Source organism: Macaca thibetana, chromosome 12 (assembly GCF_024542745.1).
Source record: "Macaca thibetana thibetana isolate TM-01 chromosome 12, ASM2454274v1, whole genome shotgun sequence".
In the NCBI taxonomy this organism is placed as follows: domain Eukaryota; kingdom Metazoa; phylum Chordata; class Mammalia; order Primates; family Cercopithecidae; genus Macaca; species Macaca thibetana.
Window position 1 is genome coordinate 77119110 of NC_065589.1, and position 15911 is coordinate 77135020.

The 15911-nt window shown below is 39.4% G+C and overlaps 1 protein-coding gene across 2 annotated transcripts in view; it reads left to right on the plus strand.

The window, feature by feature from the left end:
- Positions 1–15911, plus strand: part of GALNT3 (polypeptide N-acetylgalactosaminyltransferase 3) — a 48542-nt gene that overhangs the window by 4521 nt on the left and 28110 nt on the right. The gene's annotated exons all lie outside the window — the stretch shown is intronic.

Genomic DNA, 15911 nt, shown 5'->3' on the forward strand with positions numbered 1-15911 from the left:
TTAACCTGCCTTTACATTCTTGGTGAGTGAAATATTTCTCCTAAGGAAAATATTATCATATTTAGGATTTTGGAAACGATCAGTGCCAGAATCATCTTCACATGTATTCAGTTCTCTAGTCCATCAAGTGTAAAAATACATTTGGAATGATGGATACTTTATGGATATAAAATCCTATTGAATAGGAAGGTATTTTCAAATACCTGTTCAATTATGCATCTAGTTAGTATCAAAATAATTCATACTATGTAATTTGGGTAAAATTTAACACAACTCATGTACACTCAGGGGGAAAACTGAATTCAAATCAATTCCAGCAGTGGCAGGAGACGAAAGTACATTCACTTATTGAAAAGCAAAGACAAGTAGGACTCTGAATTCTAGGTCATTAGAGACTGCTGACAATTATATGACATTTCCTTGGGTCATTCTCAGAGTTGGGCTCTTATTTTTGGCACTGAATAGAGAATATTCCCCCAAGTAAACCTTTTCCCTATAATTGTTTCAGTTTCAAACTGTCCAAACTAATTTTCTTTTCTATATGATTGTCTTTTGGACATCTTTAACATTTCTTCATCACCAGAGATTATATATGTTCAAACCAGAACCTTCATCTCATCAAAAAACAAACAAATGAACAAACAACCTGCTCACTTTCTGTATTCTATCTATAGATAGCAGTACATTGTATCATTTCTTATCTGTAATTCCAAAATCAGCCTCTGAAAACAAAGCAAAACAAAATTTAACTCATTTGTTAGCAAAACCTGAACTCAGTTGGAGCAAAGCCTGAGTGAACTGTCAGGAGGCTATTGTGATTGTGTATCCAACTTAGTGGATTATGTCCAGCTGCAGAAATAGTGCTGTTTGATTACATAATACTGCCCCAGGCCCTGCTGGGGTACACTCTTACATTGGGTATGGAAACCATATCACCTTTCTACTATCCAAAAAAATCTGATTTTTTAATGAGACAAAGTCTCACTATGTTGCCCAGGCTGATCTTGAACTCCTGGGCTCAAGTGATCCTTCCATGTCAGCCTTCCAAGTAGCTGAGACTACAGGCTGTCAAATCCTGAATTTTGAAGCACATTTTGCTGCAGGGATTTGGGGGAGTGAATCATAGATGTGTACCACCATCCAGGTGCCACACCAAAAATCCAGAGGTAATTTTAAACTCTTTTTCTTAGCCTCTACAACTGCTATGGTCTGAATGTTTGTGTTTTCCAAAATTAATATGTTGAAATCAAATCCAGTGTATTGGTATTAGGAGTAGGGTCTTCGGGAGGTGATTAGGTCATGAGGGCCTTGGCCCCTTGTGTTTTTATAAAAGATAATGTCCTTATAAAAGAGGACTGAGAAAGCTTGTTAGCCTTTTGCCCTTCCTCCATGTGAGGTCACATAGGAGGCCATCTATGAGGGATGTGCCCTCGCCAGAAATTGAATCTGCGAGCAGCTTGATCTTGGACTTCCCAGCTTTCAGGCTGTGAGTGGTATATTTGTGTTGTTTACATTACCCAGTTTAAGGTATTTTGTTATAGCATGAACTAAGACAACAACCATTAGAACACTGAATCCACTTAACATTTACACCTTTCTCCAAGCCATAAATTCTTCTTTTACTTCTACTGCTCTAGTTAAGGGTCTTAACATCTCTTAACTAGGGTGTCATAGCTGCTTCCTACCTGGTATCTCAGCAGATAGTGTTGTCATCCTTAAGTCCATCATCTGGAGGATGAGGATGATCTTTTTAGAAATGTAAATTCCCCCTGTCACTTAAAATCCTTCAACAATTTTCTGTTGCTTACAGGATATCCCTTAAAATGGTCCCATGGGATCTGACACTTGCTTAACTATGGATTGATACTCCATAAGCTGAAATTTTATTTCCCAGCAATAGACTTCTTGTTTGTGTGTGTGTGTGTGTGTGCGCGCTTTTCTTTTGCACTTCTCACTGCAGAGAGTGTCTTTCCTTCTACCTTTACCTCTATCTATAGCTCTTAATGACTCTTAAGACTCAAGAAGGTCTTGCCTCATTTGGGAAACTGTGTCCCCTCACCCACATCTCCACATATACCTGAGCAGTGTGAGGTGTCCTGTGTATACTTCTATTATTTGCTTGACATGATATAAATATACTCTGCTTTTGCTCTTGTCTGTGACACACACACACACACATACCCCTTTTGGATTATTTGCAAAATATGCAAAATTTCCCTTTCCATTAAGACTTTTGTGGAATAAAAATTTTGGAGTAGAAGTGTCACACAGAGGGGAGAGGCATCGGCAGGCAGTATAAGTCAATCGCTTTTTTTTTTTTTTTTTGAGACGAAGTCTCGCTCTGTCGCCCAGGCTGGAATGCAGTGGCATGATCTCGGCTCACTGCAAGCTCCACCTCCTGGGTTCAGGCCATTCTTCTGCCTCAGTCTCCCAAGTAGCTGAGACTACAGGCGCCCACCACCACACCCGGCTAATTTTTTTGTATTTTTAGTAGAAACGGGGTTTCACCATGTTAGCCAGGATGGTCTTGATCTCCTGACCTCATGAATTGCCTGCTTCGGCCTCCCGAAGTGTTGGGATTATAGGCGTGAGCCACCGCGCCCAACCCAATCTGCTTTTTTAATGGGAAGTAACCAAAGAAACTGGGGAGTAGCGAACTTGTTTCACTGACTTAATTAGTCTTTAATTTGGTTTGCTGTTACTTCCATCTCATTACTTTGAATTCTATTTTATTTTGGGGCCTTTTGGTTCTGTTCCAAGATCTGGGGGTTTTATCATTTAAAAGTGAAAAGTTAACTTTGTAATTGAAATGTCTTGCAGCTTTTGCTTATACATATTCCACAATTGAGTATATTATTATTGTTGAGGAGCTTAAAGGGAGCAGCCTTTACTTAAAAAATATAATTGAGTTAGACTAGACTGAAACCCTCTCCCAAACAAAGAAAAACAAAAATGAGGCAAAAGATTTCTTGGAATTAGCAGTCCTCCTTTCATCTCTTCCTAGCTAGTCCTATGCCAAGTTCTGTCAGTTTTACTTTCTAAATGTTTCTCAAATCCATCTACTTTTATTCATTCCTATCTCTATCATCATCTCTTGCCTGGACTTTTGCCATGGCCTCCCTGTTTGTCTATCTGAGCTAATTCTGGCTTCTTGCTTGTTGGTTCCTCACCTTGCACCCAGAGTGATCTTTTCAAAATATGTGGTTATGTTATATCCTGCATAAAGCCCTTCATGGCCCTTAAGATAAGGCAAACTCCTTAACATGCCCAAAGGCCTGGCATAATTTGGCTCCCATCAAACACATAGCACACTCATCATTGTTCAGCTCCACCAAGCTTTTTATATTGCTATGTTCCTTTTGCCTCTAGGTCTTTGCAAGTGGTCTTCGCTGCCTGGAAGGCTCTTCCTCCCCTTTTGGCCTAACTACTTAACGTGCAGTCTTCAAATTCCAGTTTGAGCTCCCACTTTTTCATCCCTAACTGTAACTTGGAATTTTTCAACAATCTCACCACATCCTTCCCCCTAACTATGGGTTAGAGTGAAGACTGTAGCCTAAAGAAATAAAGTCCTATTTAGTACCTGAGAGCATTAACTTAAAAAACAAAAGTTTCCCCACAAAGGAGGCAGACATTAATATATGGCCTATATTTTTTAAAATAGATTTTAGTTATTAATGCCTATATATTTTTATCAAGTAATAATAGTTTATATTTATTCTCATAATAAGTATTGGTCCTTATTTACTATTGAACACTTACATGGCAGGCATATTTTAAGCAATTTACATGAGTTTACTTATTTAATCTTCAAAGCAACCCTATGAGGTGCATGCTATTTTCCTCCCTATTTTAAAGATAGGAAAATTGAGAGATTAAGTAGTTTGCCTCTATTTACAAGGTTAGTGAAAGATTAGAGCCAAGACTCAAGTCCAAGCAATACAATTCCAAATCCTGCACAGTTCGCCTTCTATTTCCGTGAATTCTGTGTCTATAGATTCAAACAACCTTAGATTGAAAATATTCAGGAAAAAAGTAATACAGCAATAAAAAATAATATAAAAAAGCACAGTATAACAACTATTTACGCAATATTTACATTGAATTAGGCATTATAAGTAATCTAGAGATGATTTAATGTAATTGGGATGATGTGCGTAGGTTAAATCCAAATACTACATCATTTTATAAAAGCGACTTAAACATCTGCAGATGCTGGTATCCACAGGGGTTATGGAACCAATCTCCTGCAGATACCAGGACATGACTGTACATTTGTCCTACTTACATGTAAATAAAATAAAATAGGGTTATTAAAAGACTTCCAACAACAATAAAAATCCAGTCAACTCTGCCCCTCCTTTCTCATCTCCCCAGTCCTGTTGCCTAAAAGCAACTACTTTCATTTATTTAAATGTTTCTTCCAGCACTTACCTTTTCAAATAATATACTTACACTGCTGTTTCTTAATGTATCAATATTTGGCAATATCTACTGACTTCCCATTATGGTAGATAAATATTTAGATCTTTCATACACAGCCACCTCTACTCTCCCTCCTTGACCTCCCAATATAATTCTCACATTGTTTTGTTTGCATTTTAGTATTTATTTAGTGTGATTACATAGATATTGTTTACTCCTGAGTCAAGCAAGCATATTACAAGTAGGATTCTTTACTTGTAGAATTTTTTTTTTAAATCCTAGGAGTAATAATGAACTCATTTAAGAAAACACTTGGCTTAGTGTTTCCATATGTCAGTTAGAGTGCAATTTCTGTGTACTCTAACATCTTTTCAGCTTGGTTTTACATGTAGTCTAACATAACAGATTTATTGGTCCCTTTCTGGAGCAATCTGTGCCCTTGTCCCCGTTTTGACTGTTGCTCTCTAGGCCTATTCCATGGTGGTTGTTTGGAATTTCTTTCGCTAACATCTCTGATAGAGCCACTATTCCTTAGGCACTCTGACTTTTGTTTTTTATTCACACCCTCATTTGGATGAAACACATATCCACCACTAGCTTCCTGAAAAATGGTGCATGGAATTAAGAAATGTGAGATATTGCATGCCTAAACCTCTTTATTCTACCTTTACACATTTTCCTTTCTGTTTTATTTAATTCTTAAACATGTGTTAGTAGTTGCAGTTGTTTGTGAACTTCAGTTGTTTGAAGTTCGCAATTTTCAAAAGTTAGGAAGGGTATATGATAAATCTTCCTTTCACTGTTGTCCTCTGACACCAGTTTTCTTCTCCAGAGTTAACCAATGCTATTTTTTAAAAATATAAAAACAATACATATGTATTTTCCTTCTTTTTAAAATACAAATCTTGCTTTTTTTTGTTCCCATTTAACTACATTGTGGGGATCATTTCATATCAGGATATAAATTAGCTTTGCTTTTTATTTTGCATAATATTTAATCATATTACTCCATCATAATTTATCTCTTTCCCTATTGGTAGAGTTCTAGGTTGTTTCAACCCTTTGTTATTAGAACAGTGCTTTAATGTGCAAGTTACAGGTGTGCCATTTCACTAGTGTATTAGCATATCTATGAGATTTCTAGAAGTCATCCTCACATCTGATTTATGCTTTGATAGAGACTAGAGTAGTAAGCAGCCCTGCAAGTTTGATAATTCTAAGTCAAATGAGATAAGAAGAAAGGGGGAAAAACATCTGATAGTAAATACTTAATGGCAGAGTGGGCTTATTTCTAGAGGACAATTAATAAAGCAGACAGGGTTTCTAATAGAAATTATTGTTTTCTTTGAGCTTTTTGAACATGACCTTTGTTTTTTCAGATGTGACCCATCATTTTGAACTGGATAAAACTTATTTCTATTGTGACCTCAGTCTCCTTCTTGTACTCTACCCTCTATCATTGCCTCCGTTAGTTTCACTGGCCTCTGGTCTCATATTTTTGAGTTCTAGGTCTACCACTGAAGATAATGCAGAAGAGAAGGCACTCCATTAGCTAGCACCTTTCTTTTTTGGGATGGGATCTTGATGTGTTTCCTAGGCTGGTCTTGATCTCGGGGGCTCAAGCAATCCTCTTGCCTCAGCCTCCCGAGTAGCTGGGATTACAAGCACCTAGCTAGCTAGCACCTTTCAATAAGTCCAGAACACATCTTTTTTTTTTTTTTTTTGAGACGGAGTCTTGCTTTGTCGCCCTTGCTGGAGTGCAGTGGGGCGATCTCGGCTCACTGCAAGCTCCGCCTCCCAGGTTCACACCATTCTCCTGCCTCAGCCTCCGAGTAGCTGGGACTACAGGCGCGCACCACGACGCCCGTCTAATTTTTTGTATTTTTAGTAGAGACGGGGTTTCACCGTGTTAGCCAGGATGGTCTCGATCTCCTGACCTCGTGATCCGCCTGCCTCGGCCTCCCAAAGTGCTGGGATTACAGGCGTGAGCCACCGCGCCCGGCCCGGAACACATCTTTAACACCCATCACAACTTAACAACCTCCGTAGCCTCCACATTGACTCATTTGCTGAGTTCAGCTAACTCTACTTCCAAAATCTGTTTCCAAGCTTCCATGCCCCTTATATTTATCTCTTGCCTGGATTGCTTTTAAGGGTATCCTAAATGCCTTTAGCCTCCTATCAGGTTTTTCTACCTCCCCAAAAACTCCATGTTTAGCACAACTTCAAGGATAATCATTCTAAATTTCAGTTCTCATTAGGTCATCACCTTGCTTAAAACTCATCAGGGCCTCTCCCTTTGCCTAAATAATTAAGTATGAATCCCGTGGAATTAAGCACCCCACCCTCCCTTATTTGGAACTTGGCATTCAGTGTGTGTTTAGTAGGCCTCACTGTATATGGTAATTGACTATGCATGGTTCTGGGTAAAATTACCCTACTTGAGGCCATCTGTTGATAGAAGAATTAAAGTTCAGGCTGAGACTGGTTTATTTCCAACCCAAATTTTATATTAAAGGAATTTTTCTTGTACCTTAACCATGAAGAGTGGATAATGCAGGAATTTCAGATGGTAGTTGGAGAAGTGGAAGGATATTGTTTGCTTCAAATTAGGCACATATATAGCCTAATCTTATAGGTAGACACAGATTTTATGTATAATAAAAAATGATGTTATGGAAGACTTGAAAAGAATTCTGTTTTACATCTGGGGAGGTGGCAGCTAATGGGGAAGCGATAAATATGGGGAGACTTATAAATATTGAGATTGAAGTCTTTTAGAATTTCTACAGCAGGGGTTAGCAAACTATAGTTCTTAGATCAAATTTGACGCACTACCTGTTTTTGAAAACAAGTTTAATTGGAATGCAGCTATGCTCATTCATCTACAAACTGTCTTTTTTGTACTACAACAGAATTGAATAGTTGCAGTAGAGACAATATGGCCAGCAAAGCAAAAAAAATGTCTGTTATCTAGTCCTTTACAAAAAGTTTGTTGACACTTTTTCTATAGGGTAATGGAAGCTGAGAGGTGGAGGAGGAGTATCTATCACATCAGCATTGGTAAACCTGTAGAAAGTTAAATGCAAAATGATAACAATTGAGCAAGCAATCTTCTTTATTCCTTCACTCCCTATTCCTTAATATTCTTGGGGCCTCAAAAGAAGAATGAATGGAGAGAAATTGCCTACTGCTTGTATGTGTTTGGACTCCTTCAGAAAAGGAATATTTGGTTGAATTAATTGAATGCAATCTATCCATCCTCCAAACACATGCCATAAAAAGGCCCAGTACTTCTTTCACTAAAGTATTAAGTAGTACATTAGTGAAGGGATTCCTTTTTTCCATGAAAAAAATCTGTGGCTGCTCTCCTTTGTAGACCATTGAAATTGGCTCTCTGATTTCACTGGAGATGATGAAATTCCATAGCAGCAAAAGCCAAGTGGCAGTAAGCCCTTATCCACCAAATATATATACATCCACAAGTATATACATATTATCCACCAAGTATGTACATCTCCCACAATGAAAAGCTGGGACGTAGAGGTATCAGAAAACATTGGCTTGCAGATGTTTTTGAGAGCTGAGATACTGTCTTTGGTGTATGCCTAGTGGTAGCTAATGAATGATTTACGTAAGTAGTACTATAGCATCCCTTCACTATATAATAGGAAAAACTCTAGCTCTGGTAGCAAAAAAGTTAACTTTAGTTGCTACAATCAAGAGTCACAGTATCTTACTCAGTTTTCAGGCCCAAGTCAATTCACACTCCCAGAGCTTTTCCCCAAAGGGAACTGTAGCCATTTACCAGAGAGTATGCTTTGGGGAAAAGGAAATAACCAGACCTTTCATACTAATTCCTAGGGGGGCCCAAAAGTGTTGTGGCCAGCTGTTCAAAGTGGAGACTTACAGTGCTCAGGTAACACATGGAGTCTTAGCTCCAGCTGTACTCATAGTGGGTCCAGGGGGTCAGCAGATCTAGCCTGTGCTTATTTCCCCAGTTCTTTAGTGAATAATTGGAGTAGACACACTGGGTAACTGGCAGAATCTCCATATTGACTCTCTAAACCAAGCTTGTTTAACCTGTGGCCCATGGGCCACATGCCACCCTGGATGGCTTTGAATGTGGCCTAATACAAATTTGTAAACTTTCTTAAAACATTATGAGATTTTTTTTTTGTAATTCTTGTTTTTTTTTTTCCCCCTCCAGCTCATCAGCTATTGTGTTAGTGTGTTTTATGTGTGGCCCAAGACAATCCTTCTTCTAATGTGGCCCAGGGAAACCAAAAGATTGGACACCCCTGCTAACCCATAGAGGGAGGACCATGTGATAGGAGAGCTTAGTAGAAGACTTTAGAATTTCCCCTTTCTTCAAAGATAGTAAATCAAAAGTAATAACATATCCCTGAGGAAACTGTCAAGATTGATGTCACTATCAAAGATTTAAAATAAGACTTGTGATATCTATCACATCCCCATTTAGCTCACTTATTTTGCCTAGGCAGAAGTTAAATGGATCTTAGAGAATGGCTGTAGACTACCCTCAACTTAATTATTGGGTGACTCCAAATGTAGTTGCTGACCCAGATGTAATATCCTTATCAAACCACATAGCCCCTGGCATTTGGTATGTAGCTATTGACTTAGTTAGTATCTTTTTCTGCCAATTTACAAGGACCACCGAAAACAATTTGTTTTTATCTAGCAGGGCCAACAATATGGCTTCACAGTCTTGCCTCAGGGCTAGATCAATTCTTAATCTTAGTCATCGTAATATTTCACAAGACATCACACTGATCCACTGCATTGATGATATTACGCTGATTGTCTCTGATGAGAAGAAAGTAGCAAATACTTTAGATATCCTTGTAGAGCATATAAGAATTAGAGGGTGGGGCCGGGCGCGGTGGCTCAAGCCTGTGATCCCAGCACTTTGGGAGGACGAGGCGGGTGGATCACGAGGTCAGGAGATCGAGACTATCCTGGCTAACATGGTGAAACCCCGTCTCTACTAAAAATACAAAAAACTAGCCGGGCGTGGTGGCGGGCGCCTGTAGTCTCAGCTACTTGGGAGGCTGAGGCGGGAGAATGGCGTGAACCCGGGAGGCGGAGCTTGCAGTGAGCCGAGATCACGCCACTGCACTCCAGCCTGGGAGACACAGCGAGACTCCGTCTCAAAAAAAAAAAAAAAAAAAAAAAAGAATTAGAGGGTGACAAATCAGCCCCAGAGAAATTCAGCAAAATTTCTGGGCATTCAGTAGCCACTATGCTCAATAGACTTTTTTTTTTTTTTCTCTTTTGAGAGGGAGTCTCATTCTGTTGCCCAGGTTGGAATGCAGTGGTGGGATCTGGGGTCACTGCAACCTCTGCCTCCTGGGCTCAAGCAATCCTCTCACCTCAGCCTCTTAAGTAGCTGGGACCATAGGTGAGCACCACACCCAGCTAATTTTTGTGTTTTTTTGTAGAGATGAGGTTTTGCCATATTACCCAGACTGGTCTTGCACTCCTGGGCTCAAGCAATTTGCCTACCTCAGCCTCCCAAAGTGCTGTAATTACAGGCATGAGCCACTGCACCCAGCCTCAATAGTCATTTTTGAATTTAGGGGCAACATTTACGACATTTGAATATGCTACCTCAACCTGTTTACAGAGTAACTCATAAGGCTACCAGTTTTTAATGATGATCAAAGTAGAAGATGGCTCTGCAGCAAGCCCAGCAGTACAGGCTATGCTACCACTTCAGCTTTATGATCTAGCAAACTCAATGACTCTCTTAGTATCTGTGCCAAAGAGGAATGCTCTATGGAGCCTCTGGAAAGTGCCGATGGCAAAATCACAATGCAGACATCTAGGATTTTGAAATAAATATTTTCTTCAGATAACTGTTTACTTTTTGGTAAACAGCTTCTAACTTGCTACTAGGTAGATGTTGAATGTATAATTATGGGTTACCATGTGGACCAAGTTTCCCATCATTAGGTAGAATCTGACCTATCGTGCCATAAGGTTGGCGATATACAACAGCAATATATCACTGAGTGGAAATAGTACATGAGACAGAACTAGAGCAGATCTGGATAGTACAAATAAGTTGTATGAACCAGGGACTCAGACTTCTTTGGTAGCAACTCTAATGGCATTGCCTTGTCCCCTTCAACTCATGCCTGTGGCTTCTTGGCGATTCCCTTAGTCCAGTTGTTAGAAGAAAAAAAAAAAAAAGCACCTCAAATCTGATTTACAGATGAATCTGAATCTGAACAATACGCTAGGACTACCCAATATTAGACTGCATAGCACTACAGCTCTACCCATGAGTAACTGTGAATAATACTCGATAAGGGACATTCTTTCTGTAGGCAGAAATTTGAACAGTCAATATGGTTGTCCACTATGTTGGGAATGAGACATGCCTACAAATACAGATCTATATTGGTCGTCGATAGGTAGTCGTTAAGGGTGTGTATGGTCAGAGTTGGAAGGAACAGGATTGGAAGATTGGTGACAAGGTCATTAGTTTGAGGAAGAGGTATGTGAACGAATCTTTCAAAATGAAAAGACCCTGAAAAAATGTGTATCCCATCTGAGTGCCCACAAAAGCACATCCATTGCAGAGGAGGTTCTTAATAATCAAGTGGACAAAATGACAATTTTGCACATCAGTCAGCCTCTCTCTCCAGCTGTCTCAGTGCTTGTTCAGTGGGCCCATAAACAGGGTCTTTGTGGCAGGACTGGAGCTGTGTATGCATGGGCTCAGCAACATGGCTTCCCCTTTCTAAAGTTGACTGGGATAGCACTGCTGCTGAGTTCCTAATCTGCAGAGACCAACATTGAGCCCCTGCGGGGATCAGCCAGCCTCTGGGTGGCAGGTTCATTGTACTGGATTTCTTCCTTCATTAAGGGGGCAGAGACTTCTCCTCACTAGAAGAGATAAATATTCTAGATACGGATTTGCCCTTCCTTGACATCACCAACATCTGTGGACTCCTAGAATGCTTAAGGGCATGGTGAATACAGAGAAGTAGTTAGTGTAAGAAAGAAGCCATAGATACTCATTGTGACTTCGCAGCCAATTAGGTAAGTGAGGATTATCGTAGGTTTGCATATTTTTTAAAAAAATTTTTTCCATCAGCTTTCCCAGGTTCAATGCACATTTTTTCTTTGCTTCTTATATCTAGGTTTTTTTTTGTATATATTAACAATTTTATTCTCTCTCATTTTCATTTTTAAAAAAGTTAAATAGAAGCCGTTGGAGATCAACTTTACAAAATAGTAAAATATTAGGTAACAGAATATTTAGTGAGACTGTGATACAATTTAAGGAGTAACTTAGAGTCACAGCAGTGGCTACAATGGCTGTTAGGACTCTATGTCTCTCATTTTTGAGGCAATAGAACTTCTTCACTTATAAAGAACGACAGTTAGACTTTGTTAGGTGAAATATAGAATTGCGTTGTTATTGTACAGTAGTTTAAGTGTGTGGAAGAGGGTGCATGTGAAAGCTGAGTAGTCAAAAGTTCAGACTTTGCTGCTTATCAGTTTATTGTCTCTTAGTTCCAAATTTACTGTATTAGCCTGCTCTGTAATAATGGAGCTGGGCCTTGTAAATATTTCTTTTTTGCTGGCTCGTTCAATGTTAAGCCTTGTCAGTAGAGGGCACTGGAGGGACACTGAAGTGGCTGAGGCTTCTCTTTCTGGTTTCTGTGATGCTCACTGGCTAAGCTCCTTTGGAGCATGGTTTTCCTCTACTGCTCACTCCCCAATATGATTTTCTCCAGCACTAGGTACCTGCAGAACACAGCTTTTTCTAGAGTTGGTGTCCCCCACACACTCCACTTTCTTTAGAGCTTGATTTGGGCAGCAGTGGTGTACCCTTGAGCCACAGACACCATGGACCTGCTCTGTCACCCAAGTCACTGCTCCCCAAACTCTCACCTCAGATCCACACATGCCAACTGGGAGACCACAAGACTGGGTGTCTAGGGAGCCGGCTGCCCACCTTTGTCCCAGGCAGCCAGCCCAGAGCTGTTGTTGCCAGTGTGGCACATGAAAGTACACTAAACTCTTGCAGGAGACAACCTCTGTGATTCCAGATTCCCTCAGCAGCTGGCAGTTTTCCTCAGCACTTAGCTAGTTCTAGGGTTCTGTCCCCAGCTGTGAACAGCCTCTTCTGGAACTTCAGGGGCAGATTTCTGATAAGTCCCATGAATGAAGTACTTCTGTGACTTTTCTAGCAGGTAGTCAAAACTAGGGCATCTCCATAGACATCTCTGGATCTCAGCCCTGGTGAGAGGAGAGCTCTTCCTTGAACACTTATTTCAGCCTTAGGGGGAATGGTTGCCCCTTATACTGTATTTACAACTCCTATATTCTTTAGAATTCTCCTTAACTCCCACTAGGCAATTTCCTGTTACTCCAAACCTCTTTTAATACTAGATTGTATTAAACTCTCTCTGTTCAAATTACTATGTGGTTTCTATCTCCTTACTAATCCAAAAGCCACCAACTATGTTTACAAGGTAAATAGATGGACAAATGTTTTGTTTTGTTTTGTTTTGTTTTCTTGAGACGGAGTCTCGCTGTGTCACCCAGGCTGGAGTGCTGTGGCACGATCTCGGCTCACTGCAAACTCCGCCTCCTGGGTTCACGCCATTCTCCTGCCTCAGCTTCCCGAGTAGCTGGGACTACAGGCGCCCGCTACCACGCCCGGCTAATTTTTTGTATTTTTAGTAGAGACAGGGTTTCACCGTGTTAGCCAGGATGGTCTTGATCTCCTGACCTCGTGATCCTCCTGCCTCAGCCTCCCAAAGTGCTGGGATTATAGGCGTGAGCCACCGCGCCCGGCTGATGGACAATGTTTTAAAATGCAGTGCCTCTGCCTGGGGGGGAGGGAATACCAGTTACATGAATAATCTCTGGATCCACCTAAATCACTCCTCAAAATTCCTCTACTCCGTAGTATGCCATAAGTAATCAATGCATATCTTTCATCCGTAATGTAAAAGTCATTCACAGGTGCAGATGTGGCAGGAAAGAGCATGTGAGACCCTGAGTTTGTGATTCCCTTGGCAGGTAATGTAGTATCATAATTACTGGTTTGTGTCAAACTGTCGAGGTAGAGAGTTGACTATCTCACAAATCCATATTCTATCAGCAACCTTTCACATTCAGAGATGACGACAAGGGAGATGTCTAGGGGTAGCTGAGAAGTTGGATGTCTCACCCTGTCCTTGTCAGTATTGAAACCTGTGCCTCACAGTTGCTGATGGTTAACTCTGTCACTCAGCTTTTTGTCTCACAACCTGCAGATATCTTTGTTCAGAAAGCTGTTCTTAGTTTACAAAAATTGCACGTAGTTTAGTTATCCGCTGGTGGCGTTGCCCAGCCACCCAGTGTAACTCTACTTTGCCTTTAGCTGAGATCTTTGAGGTGTGTCTACTGCTACCCGCTCTGAGACAGAATGTGGCTGTCTCCATGCAGTTTGATTTGCATCAGTGTTTGTCTCTTGTCATACATCCACATGCTACTTCCTGCTCAGAAGAAATGCTGCCAAGGGTGTAAACATGAACTTAAACATAATCAAAACTAACAAACTACAGCAGCAAAACACCATGAGATTTGATCCACCAATAAATGCAAGCAGAAATGACTTTCTGCCACTCCTCTGTTCCCTAACACTTTAACCAGTAGATGAGGGGCACATAATACAACTTCTACTCAAGCACTTAAAGGTTTATTATCAGGGCAAGATCTTTAAATTTTGTTTTTCTTTGTTTTGTTTTGAATTCAGTTAGGAAATACAGATGATAGGTAATGTGTGGCAAAGATCCAGTGAGTTTTATAATAATTCACAATAGTGTACTTTTCTTAATCTATAATCTGTATTAGGATATTGGGATGTAATTTTGTGTTTTTTTCCTGCTTAGTGTGGTTACCCCTAACTCGTTACAGCATGCTTTAACTCAGTAGTAAGGAAATTTTATATACCAAATTAGACATCATGGCAGTTAAATTCATCAGGAACCAGACTTTAAACCTCTGGAGTTGTAATGGTTTATTGTCACAAACATGGAAACAAGAAGTGAAAGGAAACACTATCTTATTTCATTAAATGTTACTTTCATGTAAAATTATAATGTTCTACTTTCCACTACTTCAGAAAATTGCTTCAGTTGGAATTTTTAGGTTAAATGAACAACTAGTATTTCTGCAACCTATGCTTCTCCATCTAGAGGGACAATCATGATGGATATTACCTTGATATTTTCCTTTCTCAATTTGTGTTTAAACAAGATCCCCAGGTAATTCATAGTCACTTTAAAGTTTGAGAAGCTGTAGTCTAGCTAACTGGAAGCCACCACTTTTTAATTCGATTATTTTAAATTTGTAAGATTTCAGATGGAAGCATATTTTTACCCCTGAGAATAATCCATTGATTTTAACACAGTGTCACAACCAGTTAAAATTGTGTGTATTGCTTTAGCTTTTCACTTTATGAATATTTTTATTAATGACTTTTTAAAATGTCTACATATATACCAGGATACAGATTAATACTTTTTAAAACCAGGTCTCTGAATTTGACTCTTAGAAATTCATAAGAATTTAGAATTTAGAAGATCTCTGAAATTTTTTTTTTTAATTTTTAAAAACTATTTTATGATTTTTGACTTCTCTTCCTCTGTGAATCTGATCTTTGGTAATTAGCAAATAGCCGTATTGGACATAGCATTTAAAGGTTTTAGAAAGTGTACAAGAAGAACAAACCCTTTATCTGCTAATCATTTCTAATGTGCAAATATGACACGTTATATCCTGAGTTTGCTGTTGTGCTGGTTTTTTTCTTATCAATTCTCAAACTTCGGAGTCCAACTGGAAGTTGACTGTAGGAGAGATTTGTTTTGTTTCATGAGCTGTTTTTACATAGGTCTTCCAATTTGGCAGGTAGTACTGACAAGGAACATGGCATTATTCCCAGAAAAAGGAATTAAGAATCCTGGTTTCATTTTACTCATTCATTTATTGTGTGTCTTTTGGCTTATGTCTTTCATTGTTCAGGTATCAATTTTCCCATTTTTATGATTGGAATAAGATATTTATAAAATGATTTTACAGAATCATAATTTGCAATAAAACCTCAGTGCCTCATATATATCAGCATAAGTCCCTGTGTCCTTTTGGAAAACTGTGGGTCATTCCTGTTTTGGATTTTATCATATATCTCCAAGTCTAAATAACTCTATTCATTTACATCAAGAGTCTATTTTGAAACACTCATCTTTGGCATATTAGAAATTAGTAATGTGATTGCCTTTGGACAGATATAACCCTTATCAGATGCTAGTTTTGATTTGCCCAAATCTTGTGATCTAGACAAGTAATTCTTAACCTTCGCTGCTTGTTAGAATTATCTGGAGAGCTTAAAGTAACAACAAAAGCAGAGTATATGCCCTGCTCCCACACCGATTAAATCAGAGGTGAAGTCTAAGGCA